At 38.8% G+C, this 19739-nt stretch overlaps 1 long non-coding RNA gene across 2 annotated transcripts; it reads left to right on the top strand.

Annotated features, from left to right (window-relative positions):
• Positions 1 to 9034: 9034 nt before the first annotated feature.
• Positions 9035 to 17621, top strand: LOC119627098 (uncharacterized). 2 transcript variants are annotated; one of them, XR_005243147.1, is made up of 3 exons: positions 9035 to 9144; positions 9771 to 10049; positions 17496 to 17621. It is a non-coding gene; the product is annotated as an uncharacterized lncRNA (long non-coding RNA). The 2 variants fall into 2 exon arrangements; XR_005243148.1 differs by lacking the exon at positions 9035 to 9144 and adding an exon at positions 10976 to 11020 and having other exon boundaries at positions 9931 to 10049.
• Positions 17622 to 19739: the final 2118 nt, after the last annotated feature.

Here is a 19739-nt window from a genome sequence, read left to right as displayed (position 1 = left end):
GTCCAATTGTTCCAGTACTGTTTTTTGAAAACACTGTCTTTGCACCATTGTTTTGCCTTTGCTCCTCTGTCAAAGATTAGTTGACTATATTTATATTAGTCTATTTCTTGGTTCTGTATTCTGTTCAGTTGATCTCTTTGTCTTTTTTCCACCAATGCTACACTATTTTGATTGTTGATTGTAGCTTTAGTCTTGAAGTTGATAGTGGCAGTTCTCAGATTTTGGTATTCTCTTTCAATATCGAGGTGGCTATTCTGGGTCTTTTTTCTCTCCACATAAACTTTAGAATCATTTTGTCAATATCAAAAAAAAAAAATATGTCAATATCACTGGGATTTTGAATGGGATTTTATTGAATCTATAGATCAAGTTGGAAAGAAATTAAAGCTTGAAAATATCAAATCTTTCTATTCCTGAACTTGGAATATCTCTTTGTTAATTTAATTCTTTAATTTATTTGGTTTGAGTTTTAGTTTTTTCATATAAATTGTTGTAGACTGAATGTTTGTGCCACTCCTCCCCTCAAAATTTATATGTTGAAAGATCCCCACTATGATGGTATTGGGAGGTGAATCCTTCAGCAGGCAATTGGGTCATGAGTGGAAAGCCCTCAAAAATAGGACTAAGGTCTTCATAAAAGAAACTCTTTAAGAGCTCTCTTTCCCCTTCCATCATGTGAGAATACAGAAAGAAGCAGGCACTCATGAGGTGGCAAATCTGCCAGCATTTTGATCTCGGACTTCACAGCCTCCAAAATTATGAGAAATAATTTGTTGTCGTTTATAAGCCACCTATTTTATGGTATTCTGTTATAGCAGCCTAAACTGCCTAAGATATAGATATTGTACATATTTTGTTAGGTTTATACCTAAGCATTTTATGTTTCACTTATTCATCATTGGTATATAGGACAGTTATTGACTTTTGTATATTAACCTTGCATCCTGCAACCTTGCTATAATTGCTTATTAGTTCCAGGAATTGCTTTGTTTAATCTTTCAGATTTTCTACAAAGACAATCATGTAATCTGCAAACAAAGACCGTTTCATTTCTTCCTTCCAAATACATATATCTTTTTCTTTTCTTTTCTTACCTTATTGAATTAGTTAGGACTTCCAAAACAGTGTTGGAAAGCAGTGGAGAAGAAATATCCTTGCCTTCTTCCTGATTTTAGTGGAGAAGCTTCTTGTTTGTCACCATTAAGTATGATGTTAGGTATAGGTTTTTTTGTAGATGTTAGAATTCAGTTTGTACCTCTTCCAGGCTAGCTTCCTCTTATCAATCTTGTTCCTTTTTAGAAATGTATCTAAGTTTTTCTACTGTTCTAGTCCTCCTCTAGCATTTCATCCACCTGGGCTCGCTCCCAGGTTTTCCCTATGTCATTAGTACAATGTAGCTTCGGTGTTCACCAAATGGAGCTATTTAGCACTCAAGCCTTGCTGGCTCTGCTGTCACTGAATTGATGAACCTGAATTCTGTTCTGAGTCACGCTGTGAAGGATGAGACTGTGTTCCATCCAGCCCATGCACAGTGTACTTACTGGTGATGTACATTTTTTAAAAATGGTAATCCATTGTGGATAAATAGGTCCTCACTGCTTACCAGAATATTTAATTAATCCAATCACCCCCTTCCCAATCTATGGGAGATGCATGGAAGGTTTCTGCATAGTGAAATCAAGTTCTCATTTATATGACCCTCTGTCCCTGTGATAGAGTGCCCTGTGAAGTCTATACAACTTTGGTGTCGCTGCTTGTTTTTTTCAAAGTACCATGAGCAGAAGCCTACCGGAGGAAAAAGTAAGTGGTAAAACCCTTCTGTTCTGTTTGGTTTTCCTGTGTGTTAATCATAGAAAAGAAAAATTATTCTTAGGATTTGCATGGGTACCTAGAGAATTGGAGATTATAAAAAAGTTGAAAATATTTTTTTCAGCTTTTTCACAGATGAGGCTAATATTACACAGATTTTATCTACTGACATAAATTTACCAACTATACCCACCTTGACTTTAGAGATGTTGGGAACTCTTGGCTGTCTGGAAAAACCTTAAACCAGAGTTGTATCTACTGGATCTCAGTTCTTGAGCACTCTCCTCTTGAGTTTATTTTCTCAATAGTTTTCTTTTCCTTTTCGTTTTATTTATCTCTTTGTTTATTTATTTTTTGGGGGGTGGGCAGTCTCTGTTGCTCAGGCTGGAGGGCAAGTGGCATGATCTCGGCTCACTGCAACCTCCTCCTCCTGGGTTTAAGCAATTCTCCTGCCTCAGCCTCCAGAGTAGCTGGGACTACAGGCGTGTGCCACCACACCTGGCTAGTTGTTTTGTATTTTTGGTAGATGTAGACACAGGGTTTCACCATGTTGGCCAAGCTGGTCTAGAACTCCTGACCTCAGATGATTCACCTGATTCAGCCTCCCAAAGAGCTGGGATTACAGGTGTGAGCCACCACACCCTGCCTTCTTTTTGTTTTAATTTATCATATATAGACAGTCTATTTCTAAGGATATCTTTTTGCTGCATTAAAGTTTATAAGATGTTGCCATGGTTGCTTTCTCTCTCTCTCTCTCTCTCTCTCTCTCTCTCTCTCTCTCTCTCTCATACACACACACACACACACGTGCACACACACACACACACGGGGTAGTGTAAAAATAGTCTCTTAATCATATGGGTGCTTTTTCTGATATGATGAATGAATTAACCATGTTTTGTATTTCAATCATCCCCAAGAGTACTCAGCTCTTGGGGGCTCTGTGGCCCCAGAATTGGTTTGGTTAATAGCCCAACAATTTTCTTGAATAGCTCCATGAAAAAGCCCTGGAAAAGGTCAAAATTTTTTTCCCTATTAACACTTCAAAAAAGCCAATTAATTGACTCAAAGTGCCTCAGGGAGGAGAATCTTGTTCTCAATTATAACAAGCTCTGTTTTGAATAGAAATTTAAATCCTCCTTTCTATAGAAGCTTGAAGGTGAGGTAGCTGTCACAGATTCTTTTTTTCACAAGGCTGAAAATACAGATGAACTCAGTGAGATTCATCTGTGCAGGCCAGAGTCTGGTGGCTCACAGAGAGGGCCAAGGGAGACTGAGCCAGGGACTTGTGAGAAAGAAAGTGGGAGAAGGGAAGAGAGAAAGTGAGAAGGAAGGAAGAGAAAAGAGAGAGAGAAACCAACCACCATCTGACAGTCAACCTTCTCCCAGCACCTTGCATACTATGATCTGCTTAACCGTAAGCTGATCCCTGTGACACAAAGATTTAAGGCCCTTTGAAATGCATTCAGTGAACAGGAGAGGAGGATGTCTCTTGCATGTTATTGTACATCTTCCTGTTGGCAAGAGTGACCAGGCAACTCATTTGTGGCTTTATCTGCTTTTGTGCACCCAATAAATAGTATCCTACTTGAGACAACAAAAAACATTGATGAATCCCTACTTAATAAGGCCAGCTACTTGGGGAGAGGAGAAAAAGCCTAGCATTTAGCATTTATTTTTTCAAAAGGAGATTTTGCTTTCTCTTCTCATTTTTTTTGTGTTGAAAAACAGAGAAAAGCCACACAGTGAGCGCCCCACCCCCACTCCTTTCGTTCTAGGCTTTTGTGTTTGGGGATTGGTTGGGGAGAGACTTAAAGTGAGAAGATCACAGCTTGTCTTGGGGCAGGGAGGGGGTGCTGGAGGTTGGCGTTAACCCCATGAATGCCAGACAACTGACGGTTAAGCTCAAGACAGGGATCCTTTCTTTAGGATAGAGCTAACGTAGAGAGAGAGTTGTGAAGAGAACCCACATGTTCTGTCCATAGTAATTTTTAAAAGTAAAAATAGTGGCATTTCTGTTTCTAAAGTCAATATTTTATGACTATATAAAACTCAGGGAAGAAAACAGAAACAAATTACGTAACAGAAAAAAAAAACCAAACAATTCCAGTATCAATGGCAAGTGTTAATTATGGTTATTAGTGTAATTATCATGGATTATTTTTGATAATATAACTTAGTGAACACTGTGCTAGGTGCTTTACCTAGTTAACCTATACTTCCTAAAACTGCCCTAGAATATAGGCATTATTTTCTCCATTTGACTGATGAAAAAATATTTTATATATGTAATCCTAATTTCCCTTTTTTCTGACTACTTAAGTACTTAAGTTATGTTTATGCGATCTTATTTTTATTCCACTTAACAAAGTGAGAAACTCCATATTTTCTCACACCACATTTTTAAATAACTGCATAACCCTATATGTTATATGGTCATTTAAATCTAAATGATGCCCTACCTGAGATGAATCTCATGATTTATGTAGCCATTTCTTTGTGTTTAGATGTTTGCGTAATGCAAAAGTTTTCTTTTGTAAATGAGATGGTATTTTGGATCTCTTTCGTGCATTGCTAATTATTCCTTTAAGCCAGGTTTCCAGAAGTTCCCCAGTCGTTGAGCATTTCTGAGACTCTTGATGCATATGCCAAGTAGTTATGGAGAAAGACATAGCAGCTTACCTCTGTAGACATCCTTGTGTGAAAAGAAGACCCAGGCACTCTCACCATCTTGAACAGAAGCCTTTTGCTAAGGTGGTAGCTACACGTCCAAGCCTATTACATGGCATGCATTTTGCCTTCTGCAGCCCACTAAAGGTATATAAACACCATTCGCTAATTTGAAAAAAACAAAAGCAAAAATGTTGATGTCTAACTGGTTATTATTTCCTAGCAAGTGTTCTGCAAGTTGGGTATGTTTGTTTCTGTAGTTTCACATTTTTTAAGTATTGTAATTTTTAAAAAAAAATTATATCCTTTAAGGTGAGCAGTAAATGTGTTTGCTATTTCCCCAAAAGGAAATTGAGGTATACACAATGCTTATTTGGTTTACTCAGTATCATCCTAAACGTATGCACTGATGTTTAGGAGTTTGCCGTTCACCTGTAAACCTCAGTGATCCAAGCTCCCCTGGATGACCATCACTCACCTAGAAAAGAACAATGACAGGTACATTTCCAAAATTATCTTCCTTGTTAAACAATCCATGTAGGAACGTGATGCTTCCGCAGGTCTGGAGTGATCTAGGAATCATGGGTGGAGTGAAAATATGCTTGTCCGTGCTGGTAACATCAGGAAGCTTTTGGGAAGCCATAGTGGATCTTGGGAAGCCACTAAGGGGCTCTTTTCTATAGAATACAGCTTCCAGAAGAAGGAGTTGATTTTTTTTTTTTTTTTGGTAAATAGGGTCTTAGAAGGCAAATGAAGGGAAAGACAAGGAAAACGGGCTTCCTCAGTAGCAGCTAGATTGTCAGAAAAGATACCTTATGGCCAGTGTTTTAGTCTGGCCTGGTTTGTATGCCTCACAAAACATCTGGGTATGTTGTTTTCTAGGACCTGTTTTGCTAATCCGGGACTGTTCTCCAGCACTAACTCTAAATAATCCCTTCTGTTAGAGTCCACTTTCTGGAACTTGTTGTGAGTATTGTGAATTGTTCTCCAACCTCTATTCTAGTTGTCTCATTTCCATTGAGACTAGTGCGGCAGCAAAAGCACTTGCTTGAGATTCTGTGTTCCAGTTTCAACTTTAGCAACTCACTTTTCCTTTTGGCCTCAGTTTTCAACGTTTCCCAAACTTGGTCAGTTGTGTGAGTTGGTTGTTAAAAGTTCCAGGTACGCTTCCTTGTTCTCAAGGCCCGTTTTCCAGGAAAATCTGAGTCACGATGCTGGGGAGGACACTTAAGTACATCAGTCAATCAGATGATTATTAAATTTAGGAAATAGTAGATCAACTAGATTAACTGGATTAAAATGCAGAATCCCAGGCCCAGCCCAGACCTACTGAACCCACATCTGTTCTTTAACAAGAGCCCCATGTGATGTGTAGACAGAAAACTTTGTGAAGCACAGGGCTAGACTATCTCTAAGGTCTTCTGCAGGTGAGAAACACAGCAATTCTGAGGTTTCCTTCAATTTTCTAATGTTATTTCCAGCTCTTTCCCCTCTCTTCGTTCCTTGATATGCTGAGGAAAACTTTCTCTGTGATAGGCAGAGTAGGTGTCTTGTTCTGTGAATTTCTAATGTCTCTGCAAGGGCTTCATATGTTGAAAGCAGTTGGAACTCAGGGGGTTAAATGCAAAACACATTACCATAGGACAGCTGCCACGGCATCACATTCTAAAATCTGATAAATGAAAAATGGGCATGGTATCAAATTTAATCACATTTGTATTCAGATGTTGTTGAGAGCAGACACTGATTTATGAACTAGCAACAGACACCAGATTTCCTGCCTATGTTATATACATATGAATGGGTGGACGGATGGATAGATAAACAGACAGTGAAATTATGTTGCAAATTACATGGCACCAGACCTGTTTATAACCTAGATCTCATCAAACCAATATTAAAAACTACTACAGATATATATTTTTTTCCTGGGCAGTAGCTAGTTGTCTTACTTTTACCCTGAAAAACAGACTTCTTTCAAAGGATTCTCTTTCTTAATTTGTGCAGCATTGAAAATGCTTCCGCTTTGCTCAGTAGATAGGATTATCATATTTGTATACCGAAAAATGTTCTTTATGAGATGGAAAAGGATAAAGGGATGTTCAAATCATTGCTGCATTCTGTTGCACACCCTCCCACTCCCCCACAACTCCATTATAATATCAACAGTGCAAGGAGCCACTATACATATCGGGGACTCCACACCAAGATCTAGGCTTTTAGAGGAGCTGTGAGGGGCTGAGGTGGAAGAGAAGAACATTCAACATGGATTAATAATAAAAAAGATAAGCAACTTTACTCTCAGTTAAGCAAAGCAGGGAGACCTAGGTTCAGCGTTTCTTGGTATTTATACAGTTTTGAAGGCAAATCACTTGGCTGATGAGGCTCTCTATTTTGGGATAGATATTGCTTAATATCACTAGAGACATCTAGCCATCTTTGCATCTTTACCATGCCTTTTTCTTGTAGAGACTTCTTGTATTTGGCAAATTTAATCAAATTTTATTTATCTTTCAAAGGTCACATAGGTACATTCACTCACTTTCAACCAATATTTCTCAAGACTGTGTTATGCTGTGCGCAAGAGACACAGAAATAGATGAACCATGATTTGTCTTCTTTTTTTTCCTTTAACAAAAAAAAGAAGAAGAAGCTCTATCTGTGGACAAGTCAGATAGACATAGATGATTTCAGTATAATTAGGAGGAATCCCTGAGCTCAGCCCACGGAGCTGGACTAGCTCAGAGGAGGACTACCTGATTCACACTGGGACGGTGTCAGCACAGGGTTCCTGGAAGGGGAAACACTGAATGGAATTCTGAAGGATGTGATACCTCTTACGTGTCTTTTAAGATACAGGATGGTGGGTGTTCTTAATGGAAAAATAGGAGAAAAGGGCTTCCTGGTGTGAGAAACCATGGAGATTAGAAAGAGCGTGATAATCAGAGGACAGTTCACAGCTGTGGTATGACTGGGATAAAACCATCCATCCTCCAGATGTCAAGAGGGAGGCACAACAGTCATTGTCCTGTAGCCTTCATTCCTTGGGGAAAAGACCACAATGGTCATCACCTGAACAAATGGACTGGGGAGACGGGGAAGTAAAAGAAAGGGAATGATGAAGAAATATCAGAGACCCAGTAGCAATGGAACCTCAATTGGCACAGTGGATTTCAGAAGAAGGACCCAGATTTGAGTATTTTCAGCTCTAGGTGCTGAAGATGTTCATGATCAAATAGACATGGTAGTTGAGGGAAAGAGGGTTTTGGGAAGCCCTTCTCCTTGGAATTCTAGGTAAGTGATGATGCTATTTACTAAGAGAAGACATCCAGAAGAAGGAGCTTGTATTGTCTTTATTTTGATTTTATTTTGGTGGAATTGAGAAGACAATGTATTATTACTGTGGAGGTGGAAATAATGTCAACTTAAACCTCCCCTCCCCTGAGGAGCTCTTCCTAACAATCCGGGCTGGAAAGAGTGTGCTCCTTTAGGAAACAGAGCATGTGGTCCTTTAGGAAACAGAGCATGTATTACCCATTGAGAATCCATTATTACTTTGAATTTTTAGTTTTGTTTTCATGTGTTGCTTTATCTTCTTAATTAAATTATCTCTTCCAGGGAGAGGATGTCTTATTCTTGTTGGATCATGCACAGTGCCTGAAGCATTCTGTTGCATGTAGAAAGTATTGGTGAATGTTTGTTAACTGATTTGTTGAATTTTTTTTTTCACCGAACACATTCCCAAGAAACAGCCAAACCCAGAGTCAGGAAACCATCTGGCAAGAACTGTTTACGAGAATGCTTCTTAGCTTCCACATCTTAAAGGTCTTAAAATAGCTAACATTTATTGAACATTTTACTATATGCCAGGTATTATGCTAAGCCCATTATATATGTTATCTCATGTAATTAGTCTTCAAAACAATCTCGTGTCATAAATGCTACAAATACTTTGATTTTAAAACTGAGGAAAATGAGATTCAGGGAGATTGTCATTTTATTTGCAGTCAGTAAGTTGCAGATGTAAGATTAAAAACCAGACTTCACATCTACCGACTTCAATGACCCTGAAATTTGTTCACAGAGAACATTTAACATAACTGTCTTCATCATCTCCTTTTCTACCATTAAAATCTGTGGGTAAGTCTCTTACTTTTCCAATCTTCATTGCTTTTCTAGTCTTTGAAATATTATACAAAGTCAAGAAATGCAAGAGACTTACTCATAGCTATCCATCCAGAGCTAGAGTCAGAATTAGCATCTAGATCTTGAGATAGGGAACTTCTTACTCTACCGTGTTGGTTTTAAGACAAATCTGTCAAGGCAAACTTTTTGCTGGGCACTGTAGGTAACAGAAAGAAACCGAGGGTCTGCTATTTGTCTCCAGAGGCCTTACAAACTGGTAGAAGATGCATAACAGAAGAGCTTATGAAGTTAAAGATGACAGCATAGCAGCCCTGGTGAGATCCTTTTAGACATAACATGGTAGGAAGGACTGTTTGACAAAGTGAATGCCTGTCTTGCAGAAAATACAGGGAGGTGTGACGTACCCATCATCACAAGCAGATGGAATCCTTAGAGAGTCGGATTTCATCTATATATCACCTATTATATGTAGTTATTGATGGATAAATACTTCAACAACTAAAGGCACAAAGAGAGCAGGTGGGCATAGGAGTTGGTCAACATCTCACTGCTATTGTTTTTTCAAGCTGAAGCTAGAGAAGAAGATTCCTATGATCCAGGAGGAAATGATCATAGTGAGTAAGAGAGTGCAAATTTGGAAGGTTGGACTTGATGACCTCTCCAGCATTAAGTGTGAATGATTCTTTCCAGGGATTTGGCTTGTTGCCAGAGAGTTTGGCCACCTACTATTTGGTTGCTTTGCTGATTAGCAAATTTTCTCGGAAACATTTCTCACATTCATGAGCCCCCTTCCTGGGGTAGGTGGACCCAGAAAATGTTTTCTCCCATTTTAGTTGGCCATGTGTTTGAAACTCAGATGGACCTAAGTCTTTCAGCATCATTGTCACTACTGTATGTCTATCCACAAAAAGAAGGCATAAGACTCTCTGTAGTATCATGAAATTAGCCATTTGGGATTGCAAAAAGTTTCCTCTTTCAATTGGAGAGAAATAGTTTAGATTAGATGGTAGAGCCCCTACCACATTTCCCAAAATTTAAATTATAACATGAACAGTAATTTAGGTCTGATTTTAATATTTTGTCATTCTTAAACCTAATAAAAGCCACATCTTTCTAAAGACCCTCCTAAGTTTTATTATGGACAGTTCACAAAGACATTATTGGTGATTCAATCTTGAGTCACGAAAAGTCAACCTTGAGCCAAGCAGAGTGGAGAGTCATACCGGCCATTCCTGGGACCATCAAAAATGGCAGAGGTCACACAAAAGGCCAAACCTTTAAGAGGTGTTTTAAACATCATATGGGCCAAAGAGAAGCTGGATTTCCTATTGGAGTCAGCTGTAGCACACGTGTGACGAAATTGGGCTGTGAGGACAAGGCAGTGAGCAGAGAGGACAGCAGTCCCTATGGGATCAAGCTCTAAGGTGAGGTTGCAGGATCTGAAGGCCAGCTCCCCTGCTTAATCACTATGTGACTTTAGGCAAGTCATTTCACTTCCAAATGATTCATATTGGAAGTAAAATATATGACTGGTTAAAATAGTTTCTAACTTTATTATGGGGATTAAATGGACCAATATACTCAAAGCTTTTCAGAAAGAGCGTGGTGCAAAGTAAGCACTTAGAAAAATGTTAGCTTTTATTACAATAGAAACTATTAATATAATAATTATTCCTGGGTGTAAAATTAGGGAAAATCATTAGAATAGAAAGGCAGAAAGAAACAAGAATCAGAAGAGGAACAAGAGAGATTTCAAGGAAGGGGAAAGGATGTTTGGGAGATACTACTTTTTCCCTAGATTGGCATCCAAGCTAGATTTTAAAATCTTGAGATAGGGCCTTGTCTTTTATGATGGTCAGGATTTCTTTGCTCTCAGCATTGATAAAATGAGGCATGATCAGTGGCTGGTTGAATGACGTATAGCTCCAGCTGAAATCAAGATCACTGTGTGCTGACCTCTGAACTTGGTAAGATTGCAATGATTACTCTTATTCCACTCAGAGGCTCCTTAGTGTCAAGCCCTGGTTGTCCCTGTTTTGATGAGTATTCACCACCTGGTTGTATGTGACCTGGCTTCTGGTTATAACCATACCAGCCTGCTTGACTTCCTATAGCATACTGCCATCAGACACTGCTCTCCCATCTTCTGCAACATGAGAGAAGTTTTCACAATTGGGGCATGAGGGGCAGTGCTAGTGGCTACAACATTTTATCTCAAATCAGGGGTTCTGCAAACTGCCCCTGGTTAATTTACTCCAGAGTCTAATGTAAGAAGGTATCTGAGTAGCACACAATTGCATATATAATTGCTTTCCAGCCTTCTTTTATAATTTTCCTCAATATCATCCAGGTATCCTAGATACATTTGGAGAATTCACCTGAGCTACAGGATGTGGTAGGATTTGGTGAGCAGGTGGTGATTCTTACAGAAGCCCTCACACGTTCATGCACAGAACTTCCCCAGCACACTCCCAGGTAGGACCACCTCCTTCTTCATTGTGCAAAGATTCACCACTGGTTCCAGCCTTCTCTGTGAACCAGCCTTCTCTGTGCATTTTGAAGATATGCATCAAGTTTTATTCATCTCTGATTTTCTAGCCTCTGCAGACTACTTGGTGTGCAAGAGGCTTCGTAAGTAATAGTTAAATAAAGAGAAAACATTAAAGCAACATTAAAGGAAGAGGGTTAACCAGACTACAGATTTGAGACCTCCATCTCACAGGGCCAACAGTCATGTTGATGTTTTCATGCTTTCTTGGACATAAAAGTCACATTACACTTTGCCTCTCAGTGACCGTGTACAAAGGTTCATTTATAATTAATAGACTAAGTCTTTAATAAAGCAAACCAAATGTCATCTTTCCTTTTTTCTGCAATATGAAGTCATTATTTCCACTGGATGAAAGCACTTTTGACCTATAAAGATAAAAAAAATGAGATGTTAGGTGACTTCAGTGTATAAAAATACCGTTTCTTGTTACCAATAATATATACTCAACCATCGTCTTCATCTTTATCATGGTCTCTGGGGGCAAACTGAATCTGAGTTAGCAGGGTTTAATGAAAGTTGTTCTGAACATCTGGGTCATTGTAGAGACACATATTGAAAATTGAGACACTTCATATGTCAACAGATATTCTAGAAGAAACCTATTTTCTCTCATTCATTTATGAGTCCAAGGAGAGGAACAGTTCTTTGTTCGTCTCTCCATCCATGATATCATGGTCCATGCCTGAACCTCACCTAGTGCCTACTGTATGTTTTACCAGTGTTGAAGGAGTACCAAGAAGCATTAACATCATGAGTCCCAAAACTCATATAATGCCCCTACCTGGCCTCTTTTTTTTTTTTTTTTTTTTTTTTTTTGAGTCCTGGGCTCCTTGGCCACTAGCTACAATATACTCTTCTCCAAGTCACTCCCCTTTGGAAGTCATTGTTATTTCTAACAGTGGAGACTTTCACTAGATGGGAATTGAGGTCCTCTCAGCTTCATCTATAATGCTATGAATGCTATGAGTCTATCTGGACTGGTATATTAGGAATTTTGTGGTCTTCTGGGCAATGCACTTAATAGAGTTACCGTTAGACAAAAATTTCCCAATATGGTAAAATTTGATGGTCACAAAGATTTGAATACTGCTATGTATTTTCTTAAAGGAAGGTAGAAATAAAACCTACTTGTGAATCTACTGAAAATCTTAAAGTCCCTTGAACTATTTTGTGCAAAAGCTTATCTATAAGTTCTAAGGAAGAAATAAATTCAATTTAAATAAGACTGCTGTTTGGGGGAAAAAAGGAAAATTTTATTTTTCTTCTTCTTCTGAACTTATACTAGAGATAACACAGGTGCAAACAATGTTTTGTAGAATAAGAGACTCCTTGACCTTATAGGATCTTTGAATATAACTCTCAACATTTTTTACTGTCTTGAGCTTTTTGAAATGGATGAAGCCAAAATCCTTACTATGCATACATATCTCCCAGAACATTTTTTTTTTCAGGATGTTAGGATCTTCCTGGACCTCTCAAATTAGTGATATTAATACTTATAGTCAAGCTCCTGCATCTAGCTCTGCCAGTGACTATAGTCACACACAGATTACTTTCTCTGTTTGGTTTTTTCCATTTATAAAGCAAAATTATTGTATGAGATGATTCGCTTACCCTCTCTAGGTAAAGTTTTCCATTTTTCTATTATTTAAGCTGAATATGCTGTGATTAGAGAATTCCCCTGCAGGATAATTGAACAAGAGAGCACAGAAAGCACATCGATGCCTCCCTACCATGCCCACCTCAACCGACTCTCCATTTCACTCAGTTACATTGCAGTTTATCATGGCTCAGTAGCATGAGGAAAATATGGGGTAGTAAGATTTTATTAAAGTTATTATGAAGATTTGCCTCATTGGAGGCTTCAAGAAGTACCGGTGGGTATTAGAATGACACAAAGAAGAAAATGACTTGCTTAACTGGATGTGTTTCTGAGAACTGGATGTAATAAATTTTGCATCTTCCTAGGAGACAGGAAAAATGTCTAATTCTGTGAAATTCAGGGTGTGGACCAGAAGGATAATTTGTTTTATGCATCCTGTGAGCACAAGTGATGTTGGAACTCAGCTAGAAATAAGAGTCTTTAGGGAATGGGGAAGTCCTATATGCATAAGTTTTGAAATTCAGATGGAAGAGTCTTATTTTAAAAAGACTTTGCATGAGCCAAATGTATAAAGTTGCAACTTTATTCAACTCAACCGGAGATCCTCTGAGATGAAGCCAGCAAACCCCATCCATGTGACCTTGGCTGGCTTTGAATGGCCCCATGCGGTCCATTGACCTTCTTCAGGAAAAGGAGCCACTGGAGACAGGAAAAGGAAGAGAGTATTCCTCCAAACAATGAACACTTACATTTTCTCAGCTTTCTAGAGTAGGGTGGCATTCGAGGGGTAGAATTTCTCTGCTCATTTTTAAGGGCATTTTTTGGTTTGTTTTTAAGGAATCATTTTTTCCCTTCTCCAATTTGAAAATAAATTAAAACAAAACAAGGGAGGAGAGATGACAAGATTCTCATTCGTTTACCCTTTATTCCCTCTATCAACTACTTTTTGACTATTTAGTGGGAAGCCAGACAAATAAAGCAGTAAATGCAAAGCAGTGAGGAAAACTTACAATAACCTTATCCACTTGGATATCATGTAAGCCTGTAATCATTCAAATTAGCCAGTAGGGGAAAAACTTCTGAAAGAAGTGAGCTGTTCTTAGATTTGATGTAGAAGTAGGTGTCAGCTGCTGGATGAAGGAGAAGAAAGGGCATTCTAGTTGTGTAAATGGCCTGTATAAAGGCCAATGAGCAAGGAACAGCAAATATTGAAGGAAAACTGGAGAGAATGGTGCATGGAGGTGATGAGACCAGAGTAGTCTGTCCACAAAGCCATGTGCTAGGATGGAGAGTATGCACGGGACACTCAAGCTAGGGTGTATGAGAGGAGATAGGAGAAGAAGAGGTCTCTGGTGAATTTACATCAGGGCTGAAATACGATTAGGTATGCTGTTTAGAAAGATCATTTATGCAATAGTTTCTTGGATATATTTGGCGATATGAGACTCAGAGGGAGGGGGCAAGCTAGAAGGCTGTGGCTGATAATGTGTGAGCCATATGACTAGGGCCTGGACTTGGGCGGTGGCAGTGACATGGTTGCAATAAATAGAGAAAGCAAGTCTCAGGGGATTTTAGGGAGTAGGATGTAGGGCATAATAATGAAACATAATGGTGAAAGAAGAGTAGGCAGTGGCAGGCAATGCTCAGAAGTATTGATGGATACATGGCAAGTTCAGAAAACATTCAATTGATGCTGGCAGTGATAGATGCCTAACAGGAAGATGCATTAACATGGAGACAAAGAAACCTTAGTCTTCATCTATCACCACTTTAGGAGACATGAACCGTGTCCTGTATGTGTGACCACATTTCACTGTGGGAAGGCAAACACAACTGCTTTCCCTAATGGGCATCTTGTCCTGGAGTCCTAGATTGAACGAACGTTAGTTTTAGCCCCTAGACTATTGGCTTGGCCACCACACGTTGAATCTTGTAAGTACAGTTATTATGTCTTGTTCATCCCTTTACATTCATGCTGGTCATGTTCTTGATATATCACATCTATTCAATAAATGTTTACTTAATGAATACATTAAGTATGCTCTTAGACCTGCCGTGCTGAACCAGGGACCTATTGACTCCATTATTGCACTAGAGTATGGTTTTTCTATAAAACTTGAGATGTGTTTCAAAGTTATCTTTGAAAACTTGGTGACTCACCCTTATCTTCATGACTCATCTTCATCGTCCCTGTCAGACCTTCATACAAATGAATAAAATTTGCTTTGAGAACCAGCACTTTCTCTCCTATGCTCATGTTATCTTTTCCCATATCCCAAGTTTTATTCCTTCTTGAAGGCTCTATTGTAGTAGTTTCTCTTGCTATACTTCATCCAGAGTCTTTGTCCTTCATTGCCATCTGTAGAGATGAATGATTGACAACATTTAAAAATGATACATTTTACTGACAAAGTTGGGATTTTCACCAATGTCTATGCCCAAAATAGAAGACATCTCTTTCTCCTCTAGGCATCCACGATACTTAATACTAGCCTCTGCTCCTTCCACATGTTGAACTTCTCCAGGGCTGGAACTGAATCATGTTTATCACTTTAATCTTAAGGACTTGATAAATACATTCTTGCTGAATGAATAATTGAATTACAACCTGCAGCCAGCAGTTTGAGAGGTCATGTTTTGAGATCGCGACCTTCCCTGGCCTCCTAGAGTCATATTACCTTGTCTCTGTCTTCATCATTTCTATCATCTCTGTTTCTCTTTCTCATATATATCTCTGAATATATATTTAAATTTTTATTATATTATTTAATCAATTTATACTTATAAAATTTGGCCTAATGCATATTTTCTCAACTATCTTCCTACACATCCGCCCTTGGATCATCTAAAAATAATGAATGTCCCTTTAACTTACGATGTGAAAAGGAGGGAGCACAGGGCCCAGAGTCAGGGGCCTGCGTGGTTGTCCTGGCCTGGATTGTCTCAGCTGTGTGGCCCTGGGCAAGTCATTCGGATGACCGGTTATGGCAGTGGTGGTTGTGAAGGCAGTCGTGATGATGGGACTTAAATTTCTGTCTGACTCCCAAGATAATTCCCGGGATTTGATAGGGGAATAATTCCTGAATGAGAAAAGATATTTCTTGAACACTTTGGTGTCCCAGGACTTCCCCACCATGAGTTTATCTTAGCCCTGGGGCAACACCACGCCCAGATGTGAAATGCAAGCAAGTCTGGCACTGGGAGACGTCCAAATACTCTCGACTTCCGAGAATGTGGGTATTTGGTGGCAGGAGAGTTTGTCTTTGGAACATGAGATTCTTCGAGGTCTCCTCCTGTCCTGACCCCTGTGAATCTGAAAGACTGTGGAGTTTATTTTCAGTCCTGGGGCTTCTAAGTCCTGCTGTCCTGGTCAGGCTCAAATTCCACAGAACAATGAATCCATTTTGCAGCGTAGGAAAAGACCCACATACCCGGCCTTCATTTCACTACATGTGTTTCTGTTGGGACTGACCACAGTCAGAATGTGCTGGACAAAGGGAGCCAGAATCTTCCTGGCCTTTTATAAATGGTAGCGCAGCAGCTGCTCTTGGAAGGATCAACAACTTAACAATACCCAGCATGACAACTTCCAAAACCTCACGTGTGTGAGGAGCAGCGATGAGCGGGGAGGCAAGAGACTTCAGTAGCCACAGCAGGAAGACCAGGTTGCAAGGGACAGGGGAATATGGTGGTGGGCATGGAAGCCAGGACACCGTCACCCCTGGCTGCACAGCATCTCCATCGTGTGGGCGAAACCTGCAGAGGCGGGGCCCCTCTGCCGCAACAGCCCCAAGTCCTTCCCCTCTGTTCCTCCACATTCAGCCACAGGATTTCTTGGGAAAAAATTCCACAGAGATAACCAGAGCAAAGTGTTAGTGGCAGAGGAATGTGATCAAGTTGTTCCTGTTCTCCTTCATTAAACAGTGCCTTACACCTGTTGGGACAATCCTCCAATAACAGACCTTTTGTAGCTAAAGCAATGAGAGAGATGAATGTATCTAGAGGCTCAAAGCGCCATTCATGGATGAAACGGAGCTTCCTTGCCTGGAAAGACCTGATGTCCTTTTCATGTTTTCTTTAAGCTTCACCGTGTGCATCTTAGCACCAATCTAACTTATTTAGCACCAGATGAATCATGACATACCAATGCTGGGTGAAAATATACAAGATACTTAATATGTTATTTCCAAAGGAAAGGAGTTTACCAATATCTTTTGCTCCTTGCCCTCTGAACAAATATTTTATTGTTTTGTTTTTGCTTTCCTTTGTGTGGAGACTGGGGTCTTGCTATGTTGCCCAGGCTAGTCTCTAACTCCTGGGCTCAAGCTATCCTCCCGCTTCTGCCTCCTTAAGTGCTGGGACTATAGTCGTGAGCCACCCTGCACAGCCTGAACAAATATTTTCATTGAAGTCACGCACATTTCTGCAGATCTGATATATTTCCAAGATATCACTTAGTCTTTTTGGACTCAAAGCCAGAACTGCAAATTCAGTCGGAGGAGTGCTGGATTCATGGTCAGAATGCCAGAACTCTAGCTGTGTTTCTAATTTAGCCAGCAGTGTGACTTAGAGCAAAACATATAACCTCTGGCGGATTTTAAAAACTAGATAATAGACTAGATAGTGTAAATGTCTTTTCAACTTTTAGAGTTTGTATGGCCCCATTAAAATTTGTGAAGTTTTATTGTTTGTCTATTTATTTGTTTTGTTTTTTAGAAAAGTTGCTAAAACTGCTGTGAGATTCTGGCTAAGAAAGTTTCATGAGTTTTACAGAAAATGTGAATGGAAGATAGAACTAGATACAAATTTGAATGGTAATCTAAATAAAAGGCATTTTTCATTTTAATGCTTTATTAGTGTCATGGAGGGAATACAGGAAGAGAAAACAAGCATTTAAATGTATATAAAATTCAGAGTTTTCAAAAATATGAACTATATTACTAATAGCAATCCTTGGAATTTTGGTGTGCTTGTATTCATCATACACATCTAAAATAATCCCTATTCAATCAATAAAACTCCAAATTACCAATTTTAGTGTGAGTTTATTTTTATATAACTTTTAAAAAACCTGGGGATTTTTATCATATGCACAAATGGTACAAATGGTGACTTGAAAATGTTTGTAGATGTTTTCATTATTTTGAAAAGGAAAAACAAAACAAAACAAAAAAATTGAGAGTTGAATTTAGTAAAGGAAGATGAAAATTTTCTCCCAAGAACTACAATCAGAGAAGAGATTTTGAACCAATAGTTTTGGAAGAAATGAGGTGAAAAAGACGACCAGAATCTGTGCACTTCTCTCTGGTTTTTAAAAATGTGCCCATGGAAGTAATGTGATTTGGTACAAAGATATCACAGGCAGAAGAAGGCCATATCCCAGGAATAGAGTGGAGGTTTGAGAAATAACCCCCCAAGCTATGAAAAGTTTAAATCATCACTTTGTAAGACCATTCTTACCATTTACAGCTGATTCTCTGCATCTCTGGGATTATGGTAACAACTGGCATGTGTGATGAAGACATTAGAGAAATAGTTTTAAAACTATTGGTATTAGCTGGAGAACCAGTCAGATAACAACATACGAGTTAAAAACTATGTAAGTAAGGATATTGTTTACATTACCTTAAAACAAAGGGTGGAATGGGAATTGTGAAGAAAACTATTCTAAATAATTTTAATAAGCAAGACTATAAATGGAAATTAATAACATCATGTTCATCAATAATATTTTATTTAATTAATTAGGTAATTAAATATAAATAAATAAGTAAATATTTATATATATATATATATATATATTTTTTTTTTTTTTTGAGACAGTCTTGCTCTGTCACCCAGGCCTGGAGTGCAGTGGAGCAATCTTAGCTCACTGCAGCCTCCACCTCCCGGGTGCAAGTGATTCTTATGCCTCAGACTCCAGAGTAGCTGGGATTACAGGTGCGCGCCACCACACCTGGCTAATTTTTGTATTTTTAGTAGAGACGAGATTTAGCCATTTTGGCCAGACTGCTCTTGAACTCCTGACCTCAGTTGATTGACCCGCCTTGGCCTCCCAAAGTGCTGGGATTACAGATGTGAGCCACAGTGCCAGGCTTATTTATTTTAGAGACAGGGTCTTGCCGCGTCATCCAGGCTGCAGTGCAGTGGTGCAATCATGGCTCTCTGCAATCTCCAAATTCTGGGCTTGAGCAATCCCATCTGCCTCAGCCTCTCCAGCAGTTAGGACAACAGGCATGCACTACTAGGCAAAGCTAATTTTTTTTCAATAGATATGGGATCTCACTATGTTGTTCAGGCTAATGTCAAACTCCTGGCCTCCCAAAGTGTTGAGCTAACAGATGTGCGAGCCACCACACCCAGCCAATATTATTTTAAAAGTAACAAGTCCTCTGCTTTTATCTTTGTTTTCTATTACATCTTTGTTGTTTCTATAAACATAATAAAATATAATGGACTTATATAAGGTCACTCATACATTCTCCAACACTATTTTACAAAGAAAGTCTGCAAATTAATTTACTATGGAAATTTTGGCTAGACTAAATGAGGGACTGTTTCCATTCTGTCACCCTAAGGAGCATGGTTACTAACTGTGAGACCAGTAGATCTGCTATCTGACCAACAGTCTCAAGAACAGTCATGATTTTATTTACGTATGTACTTAATTAGCTTGATTTCACCCTATTTTATTTTCTTCTATTTTATTTTAACCAGTGTCATTAGGGAAACTGAGGTTAAAATTAAAGGCAATTTTTATCTGAATACTTTTCTCTGAATAATTTTTGTATACAACTTTAATTGAATTATTTTTTTGCTGAAAATGGAATTAAAGTGTGTGACTTTTTATCATGAAAAAGTCAAAAAGATTAAAGAATTCAGCATATATGTTACTGGAGATTAGATAAAACTGTACAGGGAAACTTTTATAAATAGCCTGAGTGAGAGAAGCAAAGGTGG

Source organism: Chlorocebus sabaeus, chromosome 14 (assembly GCF_047675955.1).
Source record: "Chlorocebus sabaeus isolate Y175 chromosome 14, mChlSab1.0.hap1, whole genome shotgun sequence".
In the NCBI taxonomy this organism is placed as follows: Eukaryota; Metazoa; Chordata; class Mammalia; order Primates; family Cercopithecidae; genus Chlorocebus; species Chlorocebus sabaeus.
Note: the sequence above shows the minus strand (reverse complement) of the source record. Positions and strands in the feature narration are given on the sequence as shown.